General features: G+C 40.1%; 1 protein-coding gene across 8 annotated transcripts in view; it reads right to left on the reverse strand.

The window, feature by feature from the left end:
• Positions 1–27,356, reverse strand: part of ATP2B2 (ATPase plasma membrane Ca2+ transporting 2) — a 541,726-nt gene that overhangs the window by 401,483 nt on the left and 112,887 nt on the right. For 3 of the 8 annotated variants that reach the window (XM_034775816.1, XM_034775815.1, XM_034775813.1), the window contains exon 1: positions 19,632–19,835. The exons of 1 other annotated variant lie outside the window; for it this stretch is intronic. The gene's annotated coding sequence lies outside the window, so the exon portion shown is untranslated. Of the gene's footprint in view, positions 1–18,460; positions 18,529–19,631; positions 19,836–27,356 lie in introns of those variants that run through there. 4 more of the 8 variants (XM_034775812.1, XM_034775814.1, XM_034775810.1 and 1 more) reach the window with 3 other exon arrangements.

Here is a 27,356-nt window from a genome sequence, read left to right on the forward strand (position 1 = left end):
TTTCTCTGGAGAGCAAACAGGCAAATTAGACATCCTCCTAAGGGCTGCAATTAAATATTTCTCCCTGTGAAGATCCACTGGTGCTGGAGGGGTTTCTGTAGTCACTGGATCAGAAGTCATCACAGGATATTCTTTTAAGCACATTCCCACCAGTACCCAATCTCTTGCAGTCCCAAAAGGATTCCTAGAATTACCTGTCTTAGTTTTTCACATAAACATATCCCAGTAAAGGCCACCATGCAAACCTCGCTTAAAAAAAACAACATTCATGCTAATGTATCAGTTAGTTTACAGAGAACAGAGATGGGACTAATAGCTGCGCTCAAGCACTCCCCAGTGGGTGCTCTGCTAGCTTAACTAGAAGACGAGCCACACTAGCTCATGCCAACAGAGACAGAGAGTTATACATATTCTTTGCAGCACATTAGCAGCACAACATGCTGCCAGCATGAGACCAGACTATTGTGCTTTTTATTAGAAATAACTAATAGAATGGAGATATTTTGTTGGAGTTGAATCCAACTGCAGTACCTTGTGTGACTAATTACTGTAAATTATACAAGAACCTCAAGTTAAGATTTTTAACAAAGATTGTATATGTCTCCTGTATTATACAGGAGGGTCATAATGCTCTAGCCAGAACATTGCTTTAGTCCTAGCACTGCATAAGACTGATTTGAGGAAAACTGAAACATAACCTTTTGAACTAAATCTGGTCAAATATCAAAATTAGTATTCACTGAACTAACTATAGTTTAATATTACCATAACGCAATAAATATTACATTTGCTCAATAGGCTGGCCAACTATGGAGCTGGTTGACTACTGGAAAAAAAACAGTCAAATAATATCGTTAAAAATTGTAAAAGTCAATGAATATTTGCTTATTGAATACTATCCAGCCAATTTTAATATGAACAATGGCTAATATAATCAGAGACAAGGGGCTTTTGATTTTCAGTATGTATATTACTGTTCACCAGATATTCCTCAATATTAAACTGTGGATTTAGAAAACGTAAATACATGAACTTCAGCTAAATACAAGTGGAAAATGGCAAATATTAAATAGGAGATGGTACCTATTTTATTACATCATTTCCCGAGATTAAAGGCCAATTCTGGAAATTCCCCTATAAACAGGGCCCTACCAAATTCACAATCCATTTTGGTCAATTTCATGGTCATAGGATTTTAAAAATTGTAAATGTCATGATTTCAGCTATTTAAATCTGAAACTTCACAATGTTGTAATTGTAGGGGTCCTGACGCAAAAAAGGAGTTGTGGGGTGGCCTCAAGGTTATTGTAAGAGGGGGGTGCGGTATTGCTACCCTTACTTCTGCACTGCTGCTAGTGGTGATAGCACTGCCTTCAGAGCTGGAGAGTGGCGGCTGCTGACCACGAGCCCAGCCCTTACTTCTGCGCTGCTGCTGGCAGGGCTCTGCCTTCAGATCTGGGCACCCAGCTAACAGCCACCGCTCTCCAACTGCCCAGCTCTGCAGCCAGCACAGAAGTAAGGGGGCAATACTGTGACCCCCTAAAATAACCTTGTGACCCCCCTGCAAATTCCTTTTGGGTCAGGACCCCCAATTTGAGAAATACTGGCCTCCTCCATGAAATCTGTATAGTATAGGGTAAAAGCACACAAAAGACCAGATTTCATGGTCCGTGACACTTTTTCAGGACCATGTATTTGGTAGGGCTCTACCAAGTCTTTCTGACTTTGCCTACCAGTAGTTCAGTGCTTGGAGATCTGTTACGGTCCAGAGCAGAAAAGCCAGAAGATGGAGTTTGAATATTCACATTCAATTCAGCATTTATATTTCTTTTCTAAGGATAGATATAATGCCAAGAAAATGTCAAACATTTAACACCAAATTTTCTGCATCATAAACTTTCTGTTAAGAATTACTATAAATCTGTACTAGTATTTTCCCCTAATGCCAGCAAACAGGTTTATTTTTCAAAATATACACAAATGCCTCTGCCTCCTTTCCATTGTTCTCTCAATGAACAGCATACTCCTATTGACAATGCCTCCTTCACTGACAAGTACTAGTGACACTCTAGTCTAAGATAGTATCAGGGGGTAGCCGTGTTAGTCTGTATCTACAAAAACAACAAAGAGTCTGGTGGCACCTTAAAGACTAACAGATTTATTTGGGCATAAGCTTTCGTGAGTAAAAACCTCACTTCTTCGGATGCATAGAGTGAAAGCTACAGATGCAGGCATTATATACAGACACATGGAGAGCAGGGAGTTACTTCACAAGTGGCGAACCAGTGTTGACAAGGCCAATTCAATCAGGGTGGATGTAGTCCACTCCCAATAATAGATGAGGAGGTGTCAATTCCAGGAGAGGAAAAGCTGCTTCTGTAGTGAGCCAGCCACTCCCAATCCCTATTCAAGCCCAGATTAATGGTGTTGAATTTGCAAATGAATTTTAGTTCTGCTGTTTCTCTTTGAAGTCTGTTTCTGAAGTTTTTTTGTTCAATGACAGTGACTTTTAAATCTGTGATAGAATGACCAGGAAGATTGAAGTGTTCACTTACTGGCTTGTGTAAAATGAGACAAGCCATTTACAATGCACATTTCACTTCTCTACAGAGGAAAAAGGACTGTAAGCTATCTAAACTAATACCTGCCACTGGGGGCTATAACAATGGTACCCTCAACTCATCTAACAACATTGTCAATCTTTCCAACCACACACTTAGCCCAGCAGAAGAGTCTGTCCTATCTCGGGGACTCTCTTTCTGTCCCACCATCCCCACGAACATGATACAGTTCTGCGGTGATTTGGAAGCCTACTTTCGTCGTCTCCGACTCAAGGAATATTTTCAACGCACCACTGAACAGTGCACTGACCCACAGGAACCTTCGTACCAACACTACAAGAAGAGGAACTCTGCGTGGACTCCTCCTGATGGTCGAAATGACAGACTGGACCTCTACATAGAGTGTTTCCGCAGACGTGCACAGGCTGAAATTGTGGACAAACAACATCACTTGTCCCATAACCTCAGCCGTACAGAACGCAATGCCATCCACAGCCTCAGAAACAACTCTGACATTATCATCAAAGGAGCTGACAAAGGAGGTGCTGTAGTCATAATGAACAGGTCAGATTATGAACAGGAGGCTGCCAGGCAACTCTCCAAGACCACATTCTACAGGCCACTATCCTCTGATCCTACTGAGGAATACCAAAAGAAACTACACCATCTGCTCAAGAAACTCCCAGCTACAGTACAGGAACAAATCTACATGGACACACCCCCAGAACCCCGACCAGGGGTATTCTATCTGCTACCCAAGATCCATAAACCCGGAAACCCTGGACGCCCCATCATCTCAGGCATTGGTACTCTGACAGCAGGATTATCTGGCTATTTGGACACTCTCCTCAGACCCTATGCTACCAGCACTCCCAGCTATCTTCGAGACACCACCGACTTCCTGAGGAAACTACAGTGCATTGACGTTCTTCCTGAAAACACCATCCTGGCCACCATGGATGTAGAAGCACTTTATACCAATATTCCACATGAGGATGGACTACAAGCTGTCAGGAACAGTATCCCTGATGAGGCCACAGCAAGCCTGGTGGCTGAGCTTTGTGACTTTGTCCTCACCCACAACCACTTCAGATTTGGGGACAACTTATACCTTCAAGTCAGTGGCACTGCTATGGGTACCCGCATGGCCCCACAGTATGCCAACATTTTTATGGCTGACTTAGAACAACGCTTCCTCAGCTCTCGTCCCCTAGTGCCCCTCCTCTACTTGCGCTACATTGATGACATCTTCATCATATGGACCCACGGAAAGGAGGCCCTTGAAGAATTCCACCTGGACTTCAACAATTTCCACCCCACCATCAACCTCAGCCTGGACCAGTCCACACAAGAGATCCACTTCCTGGACACTACAGTACAAATAAGTGATGGTCACATAAACACCACTCTATACCGGAAACCTACTGACCGCTATACGTACCTACATGCCTCCAGCTTCCATCCAAGACACATCATACGATCCATTGTCTACAGCCAAGCCCTAAGATACAACCGAATTTGCTCCAACCCCTCAGACAGAGACAAACACCTACAAGATCTTTATCAAGCATTCGTAAAACTACAATACCCACCTGGGGAAGTGAGGAAACAGATTGACAGAGCAAGACGGGTACCCAGAAATCACCTACTACAGGACAGGCCCAACAAGGACAATAACAGAACACCACTGGCCATCACATACAGCCCCCAGCTAAAACCTCTCCAGCGCATTATCCACGACCTACAACCTATCCTGGAAAATGATCCCTCACTCTCACAGACCTTGGGAGGCAGGCCAGTCCTTGCTTACAGACAACCCCCCAACCTGAAGCAAATACTCACCAGCAACTACACACCACACCACAGAAACACCAACCCAGGAACCTATCCCTGTAGCAAACCTCGTTGCCTACTCTGTCCCCATATCTACTCTGGCAACAGCATCAGAGGACCCAACCACATCAGCCACACCATCAGGGGCTCATTCACCTGCACATCCACTAATGTCATATATGCCATCATGTGCCAGCAATGCCCCTCTGCCATGTACATTGGCCAAACCGGACAGTCCCTCCGCAAAAGAATAAATGGACACAAATCGGACATCAGGAATGGCAACATACACAAGCCAGTAAGTGAACACTTCAATCTTCCTGGTCATTCTATCACAGATTTAAAAGTCACTGTCATTGAACAAAAAAACTTCAGAAACAGACTTCAAAGAGAAACAGCAGAACTAAAATTCATTTGCAAATTCAACACCATTAATCTGGGCTTGAATAGGGATTGGGAGTGGCTGGCTCACTACAGAAGCAGCTTTTCCTCTCCTGGAATTGACACCTCCTCATCTATTATTGGGAGTGGACTACATCCACCCTGATTGAATTGGCCTTGTCAACACTGGTTCGCCACTTGTGAAGTAACTCCCTGCTCTCCATGTGTCTGTATATAATGCCTGCATCTGTAGCTTTCACTCTATGCATCCGAAGAAGTGAGGTTTTTACTCACGAAAGCTTATGCCCAAATAAATCTGTTAGTCTTTAAGGTGCCACCAGACTCTTTGTTGTTTTTCTAGTCTAAGATGCATGACTATGAAAGGGTTTCCTTTGAGAAATGCATTTCATCTAGCCCTTGAACTGTTCTCATCTTATACAAATGAAATGGTCTCCACTATCACCTGTCTTATCATTACTAACAAATCCAAAGGAATCTTGAAAAAAGAACAAAGGCAATGACACCCATCCCACCAATCGCAGCAACTCTCCTTTCTTTCCAAAAAAAGCCTTTCTTCATGTCAGTGAATACAGACGTGCAGACTGTACACCTGATTCAAGCACTGCTGAGCACAAGCAACGAACTCCTAGTGACTTAAATGGGAATTGCACATGCTCAGTAGCTACCAGATCACATCCTTTGGTTGGCCTATGACTCCCATTTCTCAGACTAGGGTCCCTTCCCAGAGCTCCCATTTCTGAAAAAAAGAAAAACAAAACAAAACATATGAACTAGGGACATCTTTCTCCTTTTGCGGATGGCTGATTTACCTTTTCAGGAATAGCATGGGCCGTGCAACTTGGCTTCAAGCTCTCACATTCTTCAGACTTCAGCTACACAGGTTGCAGATGCCACAGCACTATCCAAGGCTTCTACTTTCCTTTGGCAGTGTTCATCTATCTGCAGTAATGCTTAAAAAAGAATTCTGTTTGTGTCCACCTTGCACAAGGAGAATGGAAATAACACTACTGCTGGTTTGTAAGTACTGTCTGATCTCACTTTACCACATATTAAATCCCATGTAACTCTGAAAAATGACAACAAATTGGGAAATGGTCACTTCCTTATACACCAACATCCCTTACAATAATAGCATCATTGCCTGCCTCAAATGTTTACAAGATAATGGACAATACCCAGATATTCACCCCAGACATCGCCAAACTCATCCATTTCACCCTCACCCATAACAATTTTTTCTTTTAACAAGAAACATTTAGCTCCAACCACAGGAACAGCCATCCATACTAGGATATCTCCTCAATATGTCAACATCTTCATGGGTCACCTTGCAGATGAATTTCTGGACAGATGCACCACAAAACCAACGATCTACCTGAGATGCATCAATGTTATTTTCATCCCCTGGACATACGATCTAAACTCCCTCATAGATTTCCACCACAACTTCAACCACCACCACTCATCCACTGAACTCTCTCCATAACATTCCCATACTAGCGTCAACTTCCTAGTTACCACAATCAGCTTCAACTGTGGAACCCTACAGACAATTATACACAAGAAACCCATGGATCACCACACCTGCCTACACGGATCCATTAACCACCCCAAACACACCAAGAAATGTGTTTACAGCCAAGCACTCAGATACGACAACATATGCTATGAGGAGAAAGTCTGGGATATATACACTTTAACACACTTAAAACCACCTTCACAAAACGACACTCCACCAGAGAAGTAGATCGCATCATGGAATGGGCCACCCATATCCACCGAGGGAACTTGCTTCAATACAGAAATAAACCCCCCTACGACTGCACACCCTTTGTTGTCACCTCTCACCCCCCATTGGAACCCAAATAGGGTATCAAACCATTACACCCCATACTTGATGGGGATCCCATCCTGAAAAATAATTTTTCCTGAATCCCATCTTCTGGCCTTTAAACCACCCCCCAACCTCTCCAAGCTCATCATCAGAAGCAAGCTCCCAACTGTAACCAGGACACACCAACTCAAAGCTGCACCAGACTCTGCCAGATGCAAAACCTGTAGATCTATCTCCACTGTTATAATGATCAACACTTCCCACAATACACCTTTCAAGATCACAACATGTGTTGTTCGTCATCCAGTGCACAAAATGTCCCAACAAATATGTGGGTAAAACCAGACAATCACTATGCTCTCAAACGAGCTCAGACAGAAAAATGATCACCTATGAGTGAACATTTTCACAAGACCATTACTCCATATCTGATCTCTCAGTTCTCATCCTCAAAGGAAACCTCCTCAAACGACGAGCCTAGGAGCATAAATTCATAACTTGACTAGACACTAAAAATCATGGGCTGAATAGAGACACTACAACACTCTAACTCACTAACTTCCCCTCCCAGCATTTCTCCTCCACTCTCATGACTAAAGAGGTGTAAATGGGCACTTGACCCTGAATGGTCCCCTGAAATGTGTGTTAACTACTTATGCTAAACAATCTGTTCCATCTTGTATTTAGCTGTAACACTGAGTATATTTCATAGACCTGTAGATGAGCTTGTCTCTATCACCAACGGAAGTCCAATAAAAGATATTGCCTCACCCAGCTTGTCTCTCTAATAAATTAGGAAACAACACTTAGTGGTCACATTTTCCTTAATACTTAACATTTTTTAAACTAATGGCTTTGCCTTTTTAAATTATAACAGGAGTGGTTTGCCCCACTATTACTGTTGAAATAAAAGCTAAAGAAGGGAACAAGGCGTTATAATTACACTGACTATTTTGGGGACTATATTAACCCAATTATGTTCTGTATTGCAATTATTTACGTCTAACAATCTTACAAATTTATATGGACTTATTTATAGCTTGGAGTGGGGCTTTGTTTTGTTTAAAATATGGATGAATATCACAATGTGCATAATTGGAAAAATTGTCCAAGGACAGGAATGGGGACCTGAAAGGCAAGTCTGTGGGGTTCTACCCCTAAATCTACCACAAACCTCTTCTGTAGCTCAGAGGAACTGACTTGTCAGATAAATACCTCAGTTTAATCATCCACAAAATAGGTATATTACCACTATTAAAATAGGATTGTTGTCAGGCTTCAATATTTTTGTTCACTATATTTATAATAAATCCTCAGCTTAAAGGTACTATGCAAGTACAAAGTACAGTTGAATCTCTTCAATGTGCACTTCAATAACTTACACAGAAAAATCATGCCTACTTTTCTGCAAATATTTAATAGAGGCCCTAATTCAGCAAGGTACTTAAGCACATGCCAAAATTTAAACACTTCAAAATTAGGCATGTATGAGTACCTTGCTTAATTGGGATCAAAGAGCTGTAGTAAGGCCCCATATTACCAAGGCTTCATTGCCTTTATGAATATGGATGTATGCTATAGAACACTTACTAGTTTTCTAAAGAGTTATATCTTAAATAATTAAAACTAAGCTACCTATGCTAAATGAACAAATTACTGTGTATCTCAAGCATTAATTGTATTTATTTTCCTCCTTTTTAATCCACAAAAATTCAGTATTCAGTAATTCACATCTCCAAGTCATTAGTGTGAATTAACAATGTTCTATTGTATTATTAATTACACCAAACAGCAAAGTCTGAATTCAAGTAATGGAAAAAGTTAAGTGTATTAGGCTATAGATATGGCAATCAAAACACTAAGTAGCAGGAGTTTAAATATGTTTTTGAATATAAATATAATTTTACATGCACTATTAATGGTGATAATTCAATAAGATTAAAAAGAAATGTTATAAGAGTAAGATGTTGTTGCATGGCTATTCCTGTTTTTCATAGCACCTAAATAAGGTCAATATTAATCCTGAAATAAGTTGTAAGGAACTGTATGAATTTAGAAATAGCTATGTGCAATCATTGCTACATTAAAAAAAAAAAACCTGTTATGAACCCAATACACACAAATTCTTTGGCAATCTTAAATCCTATTTGGGAGTAACAAACTGTGTTTGAAAATGGCTGTCAAGGATGATTCTTTTATGTTAAACAGAGCTGTGCTTGACAGCAATTTTCAGTCACAGAAGTAGTATCCAACACCTTAGTACCGGCGTGCCTCCCAAATACTTAAAAACCACAATAGCACACACTCCATCTTCCTTCCTTCCTTCCGAGACTTGAAAAGAAGTGGCTCAATTAACATACAGGGGTTGTGATATGATGTGTGTCCGTGTCCCCAATTTCATGCTCATTCTTAAATCTTGCAGACATGAGTTCCATAGCTCCTAAGTCTCTCTCTCGTTCTCACAAGTCTCCTCCTTTTCATTGTTCAATTGGAACATAACTGTCATGGAAGGTCATGGTCACAGGGAGAGAAAAGATATCTCAGAGATCACTCAAATCTATGTAGACTTTTGAATATAAGGGCAGAGACCTTGAAATGGACTCTATATTGACAGGGAAGCCACTGCAGCAAGCAGAACAGGAAAAGGTGTTGCTAACCCTCCTCAGTGTGTGATTAACCTAAAAAGAAAAATCATCTGGAAGCTGGCATTAAGGTTTCTGGGGAGCTAGTTATGAAGCTCAACAAAACCAAAAAAAAGACAGTGAGGAAGGGAGTGGATATGGCGTGTGTGACAAGGAGTTTGTTAGTGTTTACACATGAACCATTGAAGGAGTAACTTTGAATGGAGCTAAGCTACATAGTAAAGTAAAACTGGTATTTTATATTAAACTGCCAGTTCTCTTGCGTTTGTGGTGTGTATAAACAAAAATTTCAAATGCTGAATATTAAAGAAACTAAACAGAAATTTGAACAGAAGAAGAGTACGAGTGCCTTCACCTGTCAAGGATGTCTATGGCTGCTATTGCTCTTTGGGTTTTGCTTCTTTGGGTTTTAGTGCATGGTGACCAAAACAATGAAAGGAGTACCATGAAGAATGAGGAAACAGCTTTAGCCTTCACAGGTAGCTTGAATGGTAACAGATGGTTTTGCAGCCATTTCTACTGTCTCTTGCCTTTTGGCTCAAGCTCATTATAGGATATTCCCCTCCCCACAACTGATTCATTTCTTTTCCTTCCTTTATTTATCACATTCCAGTGACCTTTTCCTCCTCTTACCCTTAGTCCAGCAGTGCCAAAAAGTTTGCTCAACCAAGGGCCTGGAAATGCCCTGATTAGCATAAAATGTTTAGCACAGTGGTACAGTCTATGAACATTACAAGTCTTGATCCTAATGCCAATGTTGATCCTAATGCCACTATTGTTGCCTGTGGGCTGTACCTTGGTACTAAAGGAAGTGATGGTTGTGGGCTGTATTTTACAGCGCAATACGTTCTATTTGACCCACAGGTTTCATGATTTATGACTTGACCTTCAGGAATCCTAATATGTCCTACAAAGTGCTGAGCCCATTTGGTTCCCATGGAGCTGTTTCTATACTGCAGAGCAAACTCTCAGAACCTTGCAGGCATACTATTATCTCTCACCCTAAACTCAAAGTACCACAAACTCTCCTACCAGAGGAGAAAATAGAGCTATATTTCTGGGTAAATGTATTTATTAATTCATTGATAGCCTTTTGGGCTAATTTTTTTTAAGTTTGTATTACATTTCCTCTCCTTCCAGGGTCTGACAACTAAGATTCTGAAAGCATACTGCTGACCTGATGATGCGGAAAAAGCTGAAGTACTCCATGCTTTTTTTGCCTTGGTCTTCAGACAAGTTCAGCTGCTAGACTGCTGAACTGGGCAGCACAATATTGAGAAGAGGTAAGCAGCCCTCTGTGGGGAAAGAACAGGTTAAGAACTATTTAGAAAAGCTGGACATGCACAAGTGCATTGGTCTGGAACTAATGCATCTGAGGGTACTGAGGGTCTTGGCTGATGCGATTGCAGAGCCACTGGCCATTATCTTTGAAAACTCGTGGCGATCGGGGGAGGTCCCAGACAATTGGAAAAAGGCAAATATAGTGCCCATCTTTAAAAAAAATAAAAAAATTAAAAGGAGAATCCAGGGAACTACAGACCGGTCAGCCTCACCTCAGTCCCTGGAAAAATCATGGAACAGGTCCTCAACGAATCCATTTTGAAGCACTTGGAGGAGAGGAAGGTGATCAGGAACAGTCAACATGGTTTCACCAAGGGCAAGTCATGCCTAACCAATCTGATTGCCTTCTATGATGAGTAACTGGCTCTGTGGATATGGGGAAAGTGATGGACATGATGTATCTTGACTTTGGCACAGCTTTTGATACGGTCTCCCACATTATTCTTGCCAGCAAGTTAAAAGATTATGGATTGGACGAATGCACAATAAAGTGGATAGAAAGCCGGCTAGATTATCGGGCTCAATGGGTAGTGATCAACAGCTCAATGTCTAGTTGGCAGCTGGTATCAAGTGCAGTGCCCCAGGGGTCTGTCCTGGGGCTGGTTTTGTTCAACATCTTCATTAATGATTTGGATGATGGGAGGAATTGCACCCTCAGCAAGTTCGCAGAAGACACTAAGCTGGGGGGAGAGGTAGATATGCTGGAGGGTAGGGATAGAGTCCAGAGTGACCTAGACAAATCGGAGGATTGGCCTAAAAGAAATCTGATGAGGTTCAACGAGGACAAGTGCAGAGTCCTGCACATAGGACAGAAGAAGCCCATGCACTGCTACAGGCTGGGGACCGACTGGTTAAGCGGCAGTTTCACAGAAAAAGACCTGGGGATTACAATGGATGAGAAGTTGGATATGAGTCAACTGTGTGTCCCTGTTGCCAAGAAGGCTAATGGTATTGGGCTGCATTAATAGGGGTGATTATTCCCCTCTATTCAGCACTGGTGAGGCCACATCTGGAGTACTGCGTTCAGTTTTGGGGCCCCCACTACAGAAAGGATGTGGACAAATTGGAGAGAGTCCAGTGGAGGGCAACGAAAATTATTAGAAGGCTGGGGCACATGACTTAGGAAAAAAGGCTAAGGGAACTGGTCTTATTTAGTCTGGAGAAGAGAAGAGTGAGATGGGAATTGATAGTGGCCTTCAGCTATCTGAAGGGGGAGGTCCAAAGAGGATGGAGCTAGGCTGTTCTCAGTGGTGGCAGATGACAGAACAAGGAGAAATGGTCTCAAATTGCAGTGAGGGATGTCTGGGTTGGATATTAGGAAACACTATTTCACTAGGAGGGTGGTGAAGCACTGGAATGGGTTACTTAGGGAGGTGGTGGAATCTCCATCCTTAGAGGTTTTTGAGGCCTGGGTTGACAAAGCCCTGGCTGGGATGATTTAGTTGGGGTTTGTTCTGCTTTGAGAAGGGGGTTGGACTACATGACTTCCTGAGGTCTCTTCCAACCCTAATCTTCTATGAATCTATGACCTGGTTATGACTCAGATTAAGACCAGAAATGGAAAAAGTTGAGTTTATCCTCTTGTATTTAACTTTCACTTTCTCTAAGTGAAAGCTAAGAGGGAAATAAAATGTGCTTAAAGAGAAATTACACATCATGAAAGGGAGACACTTTATTTTATTTGTATTCTTTACATCCAAGGAATAAATAAAACCAAATATGCTTCACCCTATCCCTAAAATTCTTATTTCTAACAATAGCTGTAAAAATACCCTCCTAACCCATAAGGGACCTGTAAAAGAGGATTGGATGTCAAAACCTCATGCTCTGAATAGTAAAGCTTCAAAAGACTGCTGGAAAAAATCATTTGAATTATTTTCCATTTTCCTATCATCTTTTCTGATATCATGTAATTGTGTTTTGGATTAAATATTTTCAGCATGTTTTTAAAAGGCAAAACGAGGATTCTTAATTTATTTTCATTTTATATAGTAAAGTTAAGGATAAGGAACTTCCAGTATCAATCCAGGAAAACTCCCAGCAAACCCAGCCCAGATGGCCACTGTCCTGCAAGACTGTATGGAAGGGATGCCTACGCTGAATTTTTATTTCTGTAATTCTCCTGCTCCAGCGTCTTACCCTCTTAGCATTCTCACTGCTTCTATTAAATAATGCTGATTTAGCACAACCATCTCAACCTGCAGCTGTCTGCATAATAATAACTCACCATTACAGTATTACAGAAGCAACTAGTTATAGCACAATGCATGTGCACTATTTGTTTTTTTCTGGAATGAAGTCAGAACCAGAATCTTAACCAAGGGCTAACGACTCTGCATACAGTGCAAGAAACTGCACACAGTTCTCTTTGGCATTTCATAGGCTCTATCTTGTGAGCTGTTCATAAACTAATGTCCCTTTAAGCATTAGAGAAAAATAAAGTGGCAATTCCATTTCATTATGAGTGCCAACATGGAATCATTGTCTCATTGCAACTGTATGCTATTGGTCCCTTAGCATCAAACATCAATAGGGATATTTTTAGAACAATGTGCAGAATCATTCATTATAATTCAAGCAGCGAAAAGAAATGTAGTAAACACGCAGAGTAAAATTAAATGCCTCTCTTCAGTCAGGACAGCAATTTCTTCCAAACTTGACTTACAAATGCTACAAATCAATGTTTTCTCCTGACGTTTTTGGACAGCACACTTCCCCAGCAAGTTGGAATAGCTTATTGGAAACACCATTATTTTCTAATTATGTACAGTATAGGAAAGGTATGTTTCTAAACAGCAAAGATGACAGGATGGTGGTAGCATATTATTACACTAACGTGAGCATCTAAGGTTATATCACTGAGTACACCCATTACAATCTATTCATCCATCCTGTAAGATGAACTCCATACACCAAGTACTGCACATGCCAAAACAAACAGATTCTGTATGTCTGAATAATGCAACTTTTTTTTTTTTTTTACTGAAGGTCTGTGGATGTATCAAAAACTTTGGCTATCACAAATATGGATACCAGCTTTCACAGGCCCTGGAGGAGGAAGAGAGCGAGAATTAAGGTGATCATGAGATCTAAATCTCTGCCAACTGGGAAGAGGGTTTGAAGCAATCAGCTTGCTGATTGACTCATCTCTCCTTTGCACAGAGGGTATTAGCTGTGTTGGCAAGTGATGGATCATTGGTACTCCCAGTCAGTATGGGGGGGGAGGGGCGTGGATCACTTTATGTCGCACTCTGTCAGTACCTAGCCCAGGGAAGCTAACGATCCAACTAGCAGACCAAATGCAGTGATGAATCCTGGTCACGTGCCATATGAGGCACATAGTGTCTCCTCTTCTTAGCATATGCACAATGAGAACACCTACATAATACTTCAAGGGCTAATGTGTGGAATTTGATTGGCATTTTGACTAATAAGCATGTATGTGGTCATTTTAGTTATAGGCTTCCCAGCATGCTATGGATTGTGCTTGACCTCAGATATGGAGATCAGCAATGAATTCTTTTCCCACTGCAGATCAGTGGTACCAAGGTGGTATGTGGAGGAATTTAGTCTTCACCTAGAATATTCAGTAAGCTGGACTAGTTGTTTTTAACACTATTTTAAACAAGATAACTGAGTGCTGTCACCAATAACATGGCTGTTGGGTCAACTTCTAACTTTAGTTGGGGAATATTAATGGGTTTGTCAACTCAGGAATAGCAGAAGTCATTTAGCATTGTGGGCCTGAAGCTTATTCCAACCTAAGCCCAAAGCTGGGAATTGAGTTGCGCCATGGGGCACAATAAGAATGAGAACAAGAAGAAGGGCTTTCTGTACTGAAGATATGTCTTGTTCTGGTACAAATCTTCCTACAGGGACAGAGGGCTTGTTGGGGAATACCATTTGGACTGGTAGACTGGGGCTTGAAGGGCCAATGAGTGGAACAAAAAATGACTGTACTGAGCGGTTTTCTTTTTCTTCCTTCATAGAATTGTAGGACTGGAAGCAACCTTGAGAGGTCATCTAGACCAGTCCCATGCACTCATGGCAAGACTAAGTATTATCTAGATTTTTTTTTGCTCATTTGTTTAATACATCTTCAGCAGCATTCAAACCAAACTGAACTTTGTAGAGGTTTTTACTGACTTCTCACCTCACTGGTAAATTTGCTTAATAAACATCTCAAAAGAAAATAAAGTTTAATGGGTATTTTCATTATATCTGAAATAATGTACTCAACATTTTTGCCATCAGGTAAATACAATGATTTATCTTACTATATACTGAAGGCATTTCCCTCTAAGATTTTATGCCATGCCAACCACCATAGTACTGGAGCATTATGAATGGGTCTGAATACTATAGTTTGCACACTATTAGTGGAACACACATCCAGGGTATTGAATAGATTTTTCACTTTAGAAACACAAGAAAATGTGATGAATCATTTTGATGTAAGTTGGTTGCTGTGGACTAAGTCCTATAGTCTAAACTCAGTGTGTAATCAAGGATTGAAATCAAAGAGAGTTTTACCTAAATAAACATTTGGCCCCAAGTGGATTTACATTTGCTACTGCTATACATTTTAGCAGCCAATATTCCAAAAGCTATTGCAACTGGTGTTAATTCAGTTATACTACTAGTGAGAGGTATTAGAGGTAACATGCTCTAGTAGACTGAGCACACAACTGGGAGTTCTAATCCTGACATTGCCACTGAGTGTCTGTGATACTTTGGGCAGGTCACTTAGGACTGTTCTACACTGGAAACTTACATCAGCACAGCTACGTCTCTCAGGGGTGTGAAAAATCCATACCCCTAAGTGATGTAGCTATGCCAACCTAACCCCCGGTGTAGAAAGCATTCTTCCATTGACCTAGCTACCATCTCTTGGGGAAGTGGATTACCTACGCCAATGGAAGAACCACTCCCAGTGGCATAGGAAGAATCCATACTGAAGCACTACAGCAGCACAGCTTCAGCTGTGCCACTAACATTTTCAGTGTAGACATACACAGAGAAATGAAGGATATCTCAGTGTCCCCATCTATGAAATGGAGAAAATTCTTAGTTCCCAGTGTGAAATTACAATTGCCTCAATTGATCCTTTAACCTGCTTTCTCACAACTACTTCCTGGATTGCTGTTGCAGCCCAGTGGTACAACACTTCTGCTCCTTTTCTGGGTAATAGGCACTTTGAAGTAGGGGACATACTGGTTAGAGAGAAGCTTACTTACCTGAAGTGTGATAAAACAGAACAGTATTTTGCAATTTGGCTACCATTTCTCAATCATGCTGTCTTGGATACCCAGGTGGCCAACCCATATAAATTAGGGTTCTTAGCTCATTGACCCACTGTTTCATATTTTATCTTTTCTGATGGTACACTTTTGTAACTATCCTTCTATTGCTATTTTAAACAATATATTGCAGCTGTTCGCTGACTATCTTTGCAACTATATACCCCATTTCTTTTTCAGCTATTAATTTTAAAAAACCTAATATAAAAACTGAAATATTACTATTGCTGAAGAACTTTCCCTTACATCCATGTGACTTACCAGTCTAATTTTCCAGACAACAAAATTAGAAATTATATGTACTTATGCATGTTTTGCACCAACTTGCTTTACATAACAAAAATAACAGTAAAATACCCATTGTTCATAATTATTATATGTATAAAAATACAAAGTGAAACGTATATATGAGTAGTTAAAATAGATAACTTTTAAGTAAGAATAATGTAAAATAAGTAAAACATAGCTTAACAAAATATTTCAAATAGCTATGTTGAGCAATACTTTATCTGTGAGCAAGACACACACAGAGACAATCACACAGTATACACCTCTGCATCCCATTTACAGTATAGAGTACAACTGCTGTACATTTTAAGGCTTTAGCAAATGGAATCTAAAGTAAGATTTGCTACTTGCTAGCACAATGCCTGGCAAGAAGGTGCTGCAAAGGCAGCACAGGTATACCAATCAGACAGACAGATTTCTGTTTCTTGATTAGCAGCCAGACCATGCTGAAGCCTCCATTCAAAGCAGATTTATTGCTACCTTATTGGCTTAAGGAAAAAAGAATCCTATTGAAAGCACAAAGGATTCTGTCATTAACTTTACTACCAAACTATGAACTATGAATTACCAAACCAAGCTAAAATGAGATATTTTAAAAATAATTTCACTCATTTTTCTTTTATTCAATTGACCCTTTGTCTTTTTTTTTAATTAATTCAAAACCTAGTCATTTAAATGATGAATGTTTTTAAACCTGACCAGATAATACAGGATATTAATGTAACTAACAAACCTTTTTCCCATTGTCTAAAAGCAAATCTGAAAAGCACAACAGTATGAGCTAAGTAAAAGTATGGTGCAAATCCTTCCTTTCTCCTGAAAATATTTGCTTTAAAACTTATTGGATATAGCAATATATTAAAAGCAGAGTTGATACACTTCAGTACAAGGTCCCCTTGTAGGGTAAATCAGCTGTCATCCAGTCTCAGAGCATTGCTGTAAGCTACACTTAGGTAAATGTATTTGAATGTATTAAGGAAGTCAGGTGCAATTTAAATACATAAAAAGTAGGGAATGTACTTACAAGATCATGCCTTTTTATTTTTTTTTGTGGAATTTGAAATGATTATATCCATGCCTACAGAAAGTGCAACTACAGGGATTTGGAATTATTAATTTAAAGTGAGATCTGAATAAAATATTAACACACTTCTTTTACTAATTATTCAAAAATAAACAGCAGAACATGTCATCACACTTTCAGAAACCAAAATACAGGAGCATAAAAATCAGTCAAGATTCTACAGCATCTGAAAAGATGTGCGGAATATTTTAAACGTGGGATGGGGGGAGAAATAAAATTAACCCTCTGAGACTGTTTCCAAGATACATGGTAAGAAATTCAAAGAGAAATGCACTTAACAGTATGATGTCCAGCTCAATATTACCATGTTTTCCCAAACCTGTAATTAATGAAAATTTGAAACTGTCCTCAAAAGCTGTATTAATACGCACCCATAAACCCTTTTAATATGTGCATAAAATATGGGAGATATCAGCCACTGTCCATGAGCAATAGGAAAAAAATTGACCTTTCCAGTGGAAATGTAAGTATATTTAACTCTGATGTGCTGGGCCAAAATCAATTCTCTATAGGAATTCAGGGGGAAAAAATAAGTCATGCAGCATTACAATGTACAACTTTTCCAAAACCCATATTTGCATGCATTCTTTGCAAACCTATTTGTTTTACCAGCACTCCAGTGCAAATATGAAACACTTTCTTCACGGGTAGCAATTTCCACCAAAATGAGAAGAACATGAACAAAGTAAAAGCTGTATGTGATCAAAGACCTGCTATATACCTGTGTCAAGCAGTTCTCGTGAGCAAGGTAGGAGAGCTAGTCATGCAAACGGACGACCTTTCACAAAATTAAATTCTAGTCAAACACATCTTACAATGTAAGGTATTCTGAAGCAGATCTGTTAGCTCTCTTTCCAGATAAAAAAGAAAAAAAATGTTCTTATTTTAAAGCACCATTCATCAATCTCCTACTTCATATATCCACTATTAACCAAATATTCTAGAAGTGAAGGTACAATTTTCCCACACTGAGCACGTCTGCTATCTTACAAACAGCCTAATCATCATAATGCCTTCTTCATCCTTTAATACAATCAGTAAAGGGATGTAAACAAAAGGTTGAACAATCATAAGTCAGGATAAATACACAGTCCTTCTTGTGTAAGTGTGCATGGTGAAATGAATAGTTTCGTTATGAAAGAATGAACAATCTTTTTAGCAACTTCATAACTTACCTTCCAGAAGGTAAAGAAAATACAGCACTAAGCATCTGCTTCTGACAGTTCAATGCTTCCAAGACTGCCTAAAGTAATCATCTCATTAGTCAAAGGTAGCAATGTGCATTTTAAAAGCAACTGGCTAAGCTTGTATAGGACAACTTAAAGTCACGAAATCAAAGGCTGGAGAACAGATTGACTGCTGCCTAGTCCAAGTCAGACAGACGACCTGTCAGTTCCACAACCAGAGATCAAACATGCAGAATCTCCCTTTACATAATAGACAAAGACTCCAGTAATCTTACTTTTTTTGTTAAAGCATTATCCTTATGATATGTATAAAGCTTTTCCATGCAGTATTCATAAAGGATTTTTTAATTTTTTCTTTAAAAATCTGATCTGTGTATAGAATAATACCTATTACATCATATGCCACAGAACAGCTTTTTTCGGGAAACACTATGCCATACTCTAAAAATTACCATGAAATTCCCTACCTTTATATGTAGCAGTATACTCTAATCCATCATAATGTAAAGGAGCTATGATTTTTATGTCAACATTTCTCTACTTTCAAAAGTGCATCTTGAAAATTTATGACAAGCTGTGAAAAATAAACTCATTTCAGACTTGAATCTTTTTAAATATATATATATATATATACACACACACACACACACCCCTACCTTTGTCTAGCATAAGGTCATACATATTATGGCCAGATTATGATCAGCCAAAAAGTATCTCTGTACTACTTATGTTTTAGAATGTATTCTTTGCACTCTGTTTAAAAAAATCACTAACATTTGAATATCAACAATTATAAAAGCATCCACATGTTTTCTCATCATTAAATAACTGATTTAAGGAAAACCTTTACCACTTTGACTTTTTAAAAAAAGAAAAAAAATCTATACTCTATTTTCAACCTCCAAAATCTCATTGGATTATTTCTGCCATGCAGTTTCTGGTTTTTCTTATATAATATTCTATAGAAGTTGAATTACCTTTCCAGAGATTCATAGGACATGAACTAAAATCTAATGCACCACTCAAACCAAGTCTCCACACCATTTTCTCATCAGCTTCTGCCTCCAAGAAAAAAAAAGAATTGACAAATAAACAAGCACAGAACAGACAGGGGAACGCTCTTATTTTTTATTTTCATGCTGTGGATGTCGCTACTTACTTGGCTAAGATATCATCACAAATCCAAAATGATTTCAATTACACAGCGGAGTAATCACTGTTCGGCATCTGTAAGGGATTGATAAGCTGAGCTACATTACAGGAGTCCCTCTGCAGACTGTACCATTCCTGACCAAGCAGGTGGGGGAGAGAGCTGATATTTCTGTCAGAGCATCTTGCTAGCAGAGTGCAAGCACAGGGTACATTTATTGCCTGCGGTTTAAGATTGCTGAAGAAGGAAGGCGAACAGCAGCTACAGTAAGGGAAGAAAATGTTGCTCTGTAAGGAAAATGGACTGAACCACCATGTTGTTGTTTGTGGTTTTAATACTTCCCTTGGGATAATGACAAAAACGGAAGATGGCAAACTACCAGGAATATGCCACTTACTCCGAAACGGGAGAAACCTTCAAGGACAAGGACTGTCAAGTTCTATCACTATCATTTGAGAAGAAGGAGGGGGAAAAGATTCTGTATGGAGGGGACTAGAGGAGGTGAGGGAAAGCAACAAATTCACTTCATCTTTACAGTGATCAGACACAGGCTGCAGAGCTATTTTCTGAATTTCAGGTTTTAGTGCCAAGTGCTTTCCAATTTATTTTTTTAATTTTGTGACAAATTCAATAGGCAACAGAATACAATTTTCTGTATTTCAAATTATGTTGTTACCTAGAATTATATTTTGCCAATAATAAATACGTTTGCAAGCAAAGGTAAAAAACAAACAAAAACAGCACAACACAAATATATACTGTATATTCCTATTATTCCAGAAAAAATATTTTGTGCTTCTGGGTCTGCAGTAGTCGTACAATATTTGTGTTTATTTCACAGTACTATGCTCTTACACAAATTTAACAGCCAATACAGTACGAGCACATAGCCAGCACTAAATTTAATTTAAATTTATCTCATTAGCATATATTGTAAAAACCAAATAAACATATGGTAGTAATGTTCAGCATTTTTTACCGATTAGGACGTAGGAACCCTTTTAATGCTTCATGCTAAAAATATTGGGTTTTTGTTATTGGAAAAAGCCATCCTTTCTTGGGGAGGGGAGGGGAGGGCACAGTTTTCTTCAAACTGTAACATCTAAAATGTTAACTTTTCAGTTTCTGAGGAATTATTGCATATTGTTTTCAGGCAGCTACTTTCTACGTAGTATTTTTAGAAAGTTACAACTTCATATCGGGAATAAACACATGAACGTACTGGGCTGGAGGTTTGGGGGCATAAACTAGAGGACATACCATGCCATAGCTGTACAATAAGCATTTAAAGCACCTACTGTGAAAAAAATAATCCAACTGATACAGGGCAAAAGGAGAGCCACCTGTCCTTTCAAAACATTACATTTTACATATAATAGCACAGTTAATTACTGTCAACATTTGCCCCAAAGCACATATACGGTGTAAGCATATTTACAAATGTCTTTTAAACATGCAAAATATTCATTGTCCTAGTCACTGTATTTTACAAACTACAAGCTCAGATTCTGCACGTGAAACAACACATTCTATATAGAAAATGACTAAATACAGAGAAAATGCATCTGTTTCTTAAAAGCATGTATAAAACATTATGCCTCAAAGTTGAAAGCTTTTGTAGAGTATCCTAAGGACAGCAGTGATTCGTGACTGCGCTGCCTCTTAGACAAGAGCGGGCAATTACAACTAAGCATACCTCCCTGAGCACTAATAGGAGTAGCTGTACTGATGCTCTGTCATCCTTGCTTACTTGCTGCTCAGAATATCAATTCAGCCAGTTAAACCAAAAGTCTGCACTGCACCAAAATGGAAGCTATTAAAAAAAAATCCTACTAAGATTACTGATCAGAGAATTTTAATCTTTGTTGATCAATGGGGAAAAAAGTAAAAGTTAAAATGGGATTGGAACTAATAGATTTTTCTAAAATGAAGCTGCCATTATCACTGGAAAGCTTCAAGCAATACAAGCATGTCATGACATCCTATGCAGTGACATTGAGTTGCATTCAACACAGTTCTGCACACTGTTTTACTGAGCAAGTCTTTGTTTCTAACTGTGTCTTTAAGGAACTCTGAACCCAGTTTCACATTTTAAATCAAACTAAACAAAGCAACCACAGGGGAAAAAATGTTACAGTTTAAGATGTGTTCCACTTAGGTTCAAGAATTGTAACTGCTGGTGCTCTCTACTGCTCTGCTAGAGTGCCGGTTCTGTATACTGGACATTTTCAGTTATTAGAAGCCAAATTTTTCCATGTATCTGAATACAAGTTCTAAATCTATTTTTAAAACCTAGACAACTGATGATATAACTAAAGCCAAAAGATAATAAACAAGGAAGATTAAACAAAGTATTTGTTCAAGGTGGGGTTTGGGGGGTTTTTTTGGTTGGTTGGTTGATTTTTGTGGGGGGGGGGAGGAAATAATCAAAAGAAAGCTCTAACAAAGTTTAAAAGCCCTTATTCAAAGCATCTAGCTGTTGCCGACTTGCATGGTTGTTCTGAAGATTCTGTCATTGATGCACCGTAACTATAATGAAACCATTGAGTCAAACATTTAGAAAATGCTTTTATCCTTTTTGTTGTGCAGATTAAACAGGGGAAAAGGAGGAAGGAAGAAAAATAAGTACATATTCAAGAAGGAAATATCCTAGCTATTTTTGTATGACGTAAATGAATTACTGAAGAACCATTCCGGGAAAACAAGTTTGCACATAAGTATTCCCAATGCTCGTTTAATATAGGGCCTCAAAAGTGCTGTACCAGGTAACGTGATGATCAAGCTATTAACCTTGTTGCTTGTCTCATCAGTTAGGGACCTATCTCCCAGTGTTGTGTGCATGTTACCGCCAGTGTTGGTATTACCTTCATCGTAATGCTATGAGTCATCTCACTGTCACCTGGGCAACAAGGGCCAGCTAACATTACTGAGCAGAAATCCCACAAGATGTGCCTCTTGGAATAAGAATGGAGCGGCTAGATTTGCACCCTGCACTGCAATTGGGAGCGGACTGTAGTTTCGTGTAGGTACGTTTAGCTTTCCTTGGGGGTCATAAGTACAAAATCTTCAGAGATGCCACAGATCCTTTCATCAAACAAAACAAAGCTGCTGCAAAAAGCCAGAACTACCACAAAATCTGCACCAGGTAGTAGTCTGAATCCTCAAAGAAGAATGAAGTTTTACTTGCTGAAAGACTTAGTACATTATTACACTAGTCAAACTCCTGATAGACTCCTTGCAAAGCTGCCTAGCACAGGGAGTACTGTACCTGGTATACATATAGTGCAGATACTATAGTACTTGGGGAGACATCATCATGCGGTTTACAAAGACACCCATCAGTACTACTTTTGCATCTAACATTTACATCCCAAAATAGCATATGTTTGTTCCCAAGAATATACCATATCCACATTGCATATTACTACTACCAACAAAGTTCTGAATAACCCAGTCTTTCCTGGAACTAAGAAATCTCAGCATGTTTTATTGATTTTGAAGGGGTTCAAAGGAATATTGTTTAGCGCCAACCAGCAACAACTTAACACCTGAATTATCTGAAGCGAAAAATTAAATTAATGATCCTTTTATATATGTGATCAGCCACTTAAAACCACACAGCATGTAGAAGTATTAAAATGGTAGTTACCTAGAAAAATATCCAGACAGAACATTATTTGTACTACCTTTTGTGATTAAAATTCCAGTTAAGGTGTTGAAAATGTCCTGTATTCATAGATGCTGGAACTAGGGGCGCTGGAGATGTGGGAGCACCCTGGCTTGAAGTGGTTTCCATTAGATATAGGGTTTACAGTTTGGTTCGATGGCTCTCAGCACCCACACATATAAGAAGTGGTACTGCAACAATTTATACCAATGGAATCCAGATACTTCTGTCCCACGCCAAATGAGAACACAAAATATTTACTGCTGAATGATTTTTTAAAGGCCATGCCCTGCTTGTGCATACTGTATGGAAATAAATGATACAAGGTCCAGGCTTTGGGGATTGAGGCATTATTTACAAATATGTTGTACTGATGTACTACCTAGAAACCAAATGTATTACTTTACAAATTAAACTTCAGTATTTAGGCAACACTTTGTCATAGGACTGAGGGGCAAAGTTTCTTAGACGTCTAGAAATTGTATCATCATCTTCGTTTATAAATTCCTATATTCTGGAAATTTTCTCCACTTGAGTCTCTGTATGAAAAATGGTTACTGAATGGATTTTTAGAAAGACTAAATTTAAGAGTTTAAGTTACTGTGAGTCTGGTCACCCATCAGAGAGACCATAAAATCTTATTATTCAGCGAGGTGTCCTCTGCCTTATTCTCACTGAACAGGGAGATCTGCCTATGAGATGGTTGAAATCCTGAGTGCTATCCTACATAGAACAGCAGACAAGAGACTTCTCATTTGAGAATGAAGTGGAAGGAAATTCTTTGAAATTAACCTTACAAAAAGCTGACTGGCTAAAATAAACACGTGAACGCTCAGGGAAGCAAAGATAAAAAGGATGGTGGGATTGGGCTGTTGAACTAGAAAATACCACTGGCAAAACTCATGTCATGACTACACGAGTGGTGCTTTATAGATATAGCAATACCGATACTGAACTTCTAGTGAGGACAGCTTATAGTGGCAGAGTTGCAATTTTGTCTATCCCCCTCGCTCGCTCTCTCTCTCTCTCTCTGTCACACACACACACACACACACACACACACACACACACAATCAGTAAAAGCACAGTTTTGCTGGTGTAACTGTCTACCTTAGGAGTTTCTGCTGGCTCAGTTCTGACAATCAGGGATGACACCCCTAATCAACATTGCTATGCCAGCCAAGATCGTAGTGTAGACATAGCCCTGGTGAGTCAAACTTCAACTGACTATTTTGAAAATAAGCACCGAGCATATCCAGGTACTGGAGAACCCAGAAGACAAGACTATCTCTGGCATAGCACTGTTGGTCAGGAGTGTGAAGACATGTGATCTCTGACCAACACAGCTGGGCCAGCAAAAGCCTCTAGTATAGATTCAGTTATTCTAGCAAAACTGAGCTTTTGCCATAAAGCTTGTTTCACTTGGGTTGAGGGAGGTGGGAGGAGAGACAGAGAAATAAGCTATACCACTAAGAGCACTGCTTTGCCAGTATAAGCTACATCCAAACTTAGGAGCACTTGGCCAATATAGTATATCAGTATGCCTAACTCTGGTAAAGCGCTCCTAGTGTAACATGGCCTGTGTCCAGGGCCGGCTCTAGGATTTTTGCCGCCCCAAGCAGGAACAATTTTGGCAGCTGCCCCCTCCCCCCCCTTGTTTTCTTACCCCATCCCCAGCCCCGCCTCAGCTCCGCCCCTTCCCCAAATCCCCAGCCCTGCCTCCTCCCTCCCAGGCTCTCAAACCTGGGAGGGAGGGTGAGCAGCGGCGCGCGAATCAACCATTTCACGAGCCGCAGCCGCTCGGGATCTCCCCCTCCCTCCCAGGTTTGAGAGCCTGGGAGGGAGGGGGAGCAGCGGCGCGCAAATCAGCTGTTTCGGGCGCCGTGGCATGCGAGCGGCAGCAGCAGAGGTGAGCTAGGGCGGCCGGGGCACATTTTTAGGGGCAGCATTCTGGCGCTGGCCATGCCGCCCCTAAAAGTGTGCCGCCCCAGGCACCAGCTTGTTTTGCTGGTGCCTAGAGCCGGCCCTGCCTCTGTCTACTTTCTTTGAACAATTTTATTCCATGTGTGCTGGAGGTTGACATCACGAGCAACTCTCATTTAGGACCCCTTTAAGAACAACAATTTAAGATAAGAAATGTTGGAGCATGATTTTAATACCTCTTGCAGAACCTTGGGACTAAGACACAATTTTCTATGAGGCTATGTGAGAAAAGGAGTAACATCAGAAGTCAACAGCAGACTCCTGATTTCCAATCTCAGTCCAGCTACTTAAAGCAATAGCAAACTGGCAACCTTTCATATTTTTAAACCTCATTTATTAGGTTGATTTGCTAAACTTTAAAAACAAAAGTGAAATCTGTTTTCAAAAGAAATATTTCTCCAGTTGTGCAACATTTTATAGTAATATTTCTGCTAATAGAAACAGCTTGTATTTCAAACCTGCACAAGCATGTTGCAATAATAGAAAGCAATGAGACTTAATGGATGAGGCATGGGACAAGGACCCAGGAACTCCGGAATTCTAATTCTGACTCTGCCCTAATGGATTGTGTGGCACTAGGTAAATCACTCTCTCTGTGCCTCAATTTTCCCATCTATAAAATAGGAATAGTACTGACCAGGTTACGTTATAGGGGTGCTAAATAAATCAAGAGGGTAACATTTTTACAGCACTTCCAACATGCAAAGCTTGAAGTATTATTGTATGGGACACTATCCTTTCCTTTCAAGGAACAGTATTTGAGAAAGCTGAACTGCTTTTTGGAGATATGATTGTTAAGTTAATTAATATTATGAAATATGGAATGTGAATGTTGCAGTTAAGTCTGTGTATTTACTGTTTGTTTAAATTACAGCTCTATTATATGTATTGCATTTATTTTGCCATCCCACTACCACCAATAATTACTTACCCTCCTAACCCATGAACAACAGAAGTTGAGCCCAATTTCTAGCCCAGCTTACCTCCTGGAGTCCCTAACTTTTCCGGTGTCTCCAAGCCAATCATACCTGGCACATAATGCCTCAGCTCCTTATCCCATGCCACCAGATCCCTTCACACCCAAGTCTTGATTCCTCTCTAACCTTCTAGTCACTTCCCAGTAAGAGACTGAACTGACGCCTCACTCCCGGCACAAACCCCAATTCCTCTTTCCAGAACTGCTAGCAAGAGGTAATTTCATCCTCTCCCCACAACACTCCTGATCCCCCATCCCATCACCTGCCACATCCAGCACAAATTCCAACTACCTGTACAATTCTCAAATTCTTTGCTCCCTGCAGTGACTAATTACAGCCTTTCTTTTCCAGCTTGTGTTGCAGTATGCACATGCAGGCACTTTCGTCCCCCTGCCTGTCTCCACAGAACACTGTTAGCAATCACAGAGAAAGCAGCCCATTCCTGCATTCTCCTCTCTATTAACACGCAGGGCCACTTTGTCTGAGAAGGATGGAGGAGGAGACAGGCCCCTGGACTCGTCTGAACACAGCAAAGGATAAGGAAAGCAGAGCCTATGACAGGAGAATTGGAGTTCATAATGAGCCTGAACCTCAAACAAATTCACAGTGAACCTGGTTAAATGCGTATCTCTGCCAATGCAAGGCCAGAAGACAGGGTGGGAGGAACATACTGTCACAGTTCAGAGCACTGTGCCTGTATTTCCCCTTGGTGTCCCAGCAGAGACACTCACTCTCAGCTTCCACCTCCCCTCATATTGCCTCTCTTGAGTGAAGACCTACATTTCACTCCCTTCTGAGCAGGATAGGTTCTGACTGCATAGTTCCCTGCCTTCCCTGTGTATTTCCCAGCAAAGACAGTGTGCCTAAACGGACCTGCTTGCTTTCTTGTCAGAGACTAATAATGGAGGTTTCAGAGTAACAGCCGTGTTAGTCTGTATCCGCAAAAAGAAGAACAGGAGTACTTGTGGCACCTTAGAGACTAACAAATTTATTAGAGCATAAGCTTTCGTGGACTACAGCCCACTTCTTATGCATCCGAAGAAGTGGGCTGTAGTCCACGAAAGCTTATGCTCTAATAAATTTGTTAGTCTCTAAGGTGCCACAAGT

The sequence above is a fragment of the Trachemys scripta genome, chromosome 7 (genome assembly GCF_013100865.1).
Source record: "Trachemys scripta elegans isolate TJP31775 chromosome 7, CAS_Tse_1.0, whole genome shotgun sequence".
In the NCBI taxonomy this organism is placed as follows: Eukaryota; Metazoa; Chordata; order Testudines; family Emydidae; genus Trachemys; species Trachemys scripta.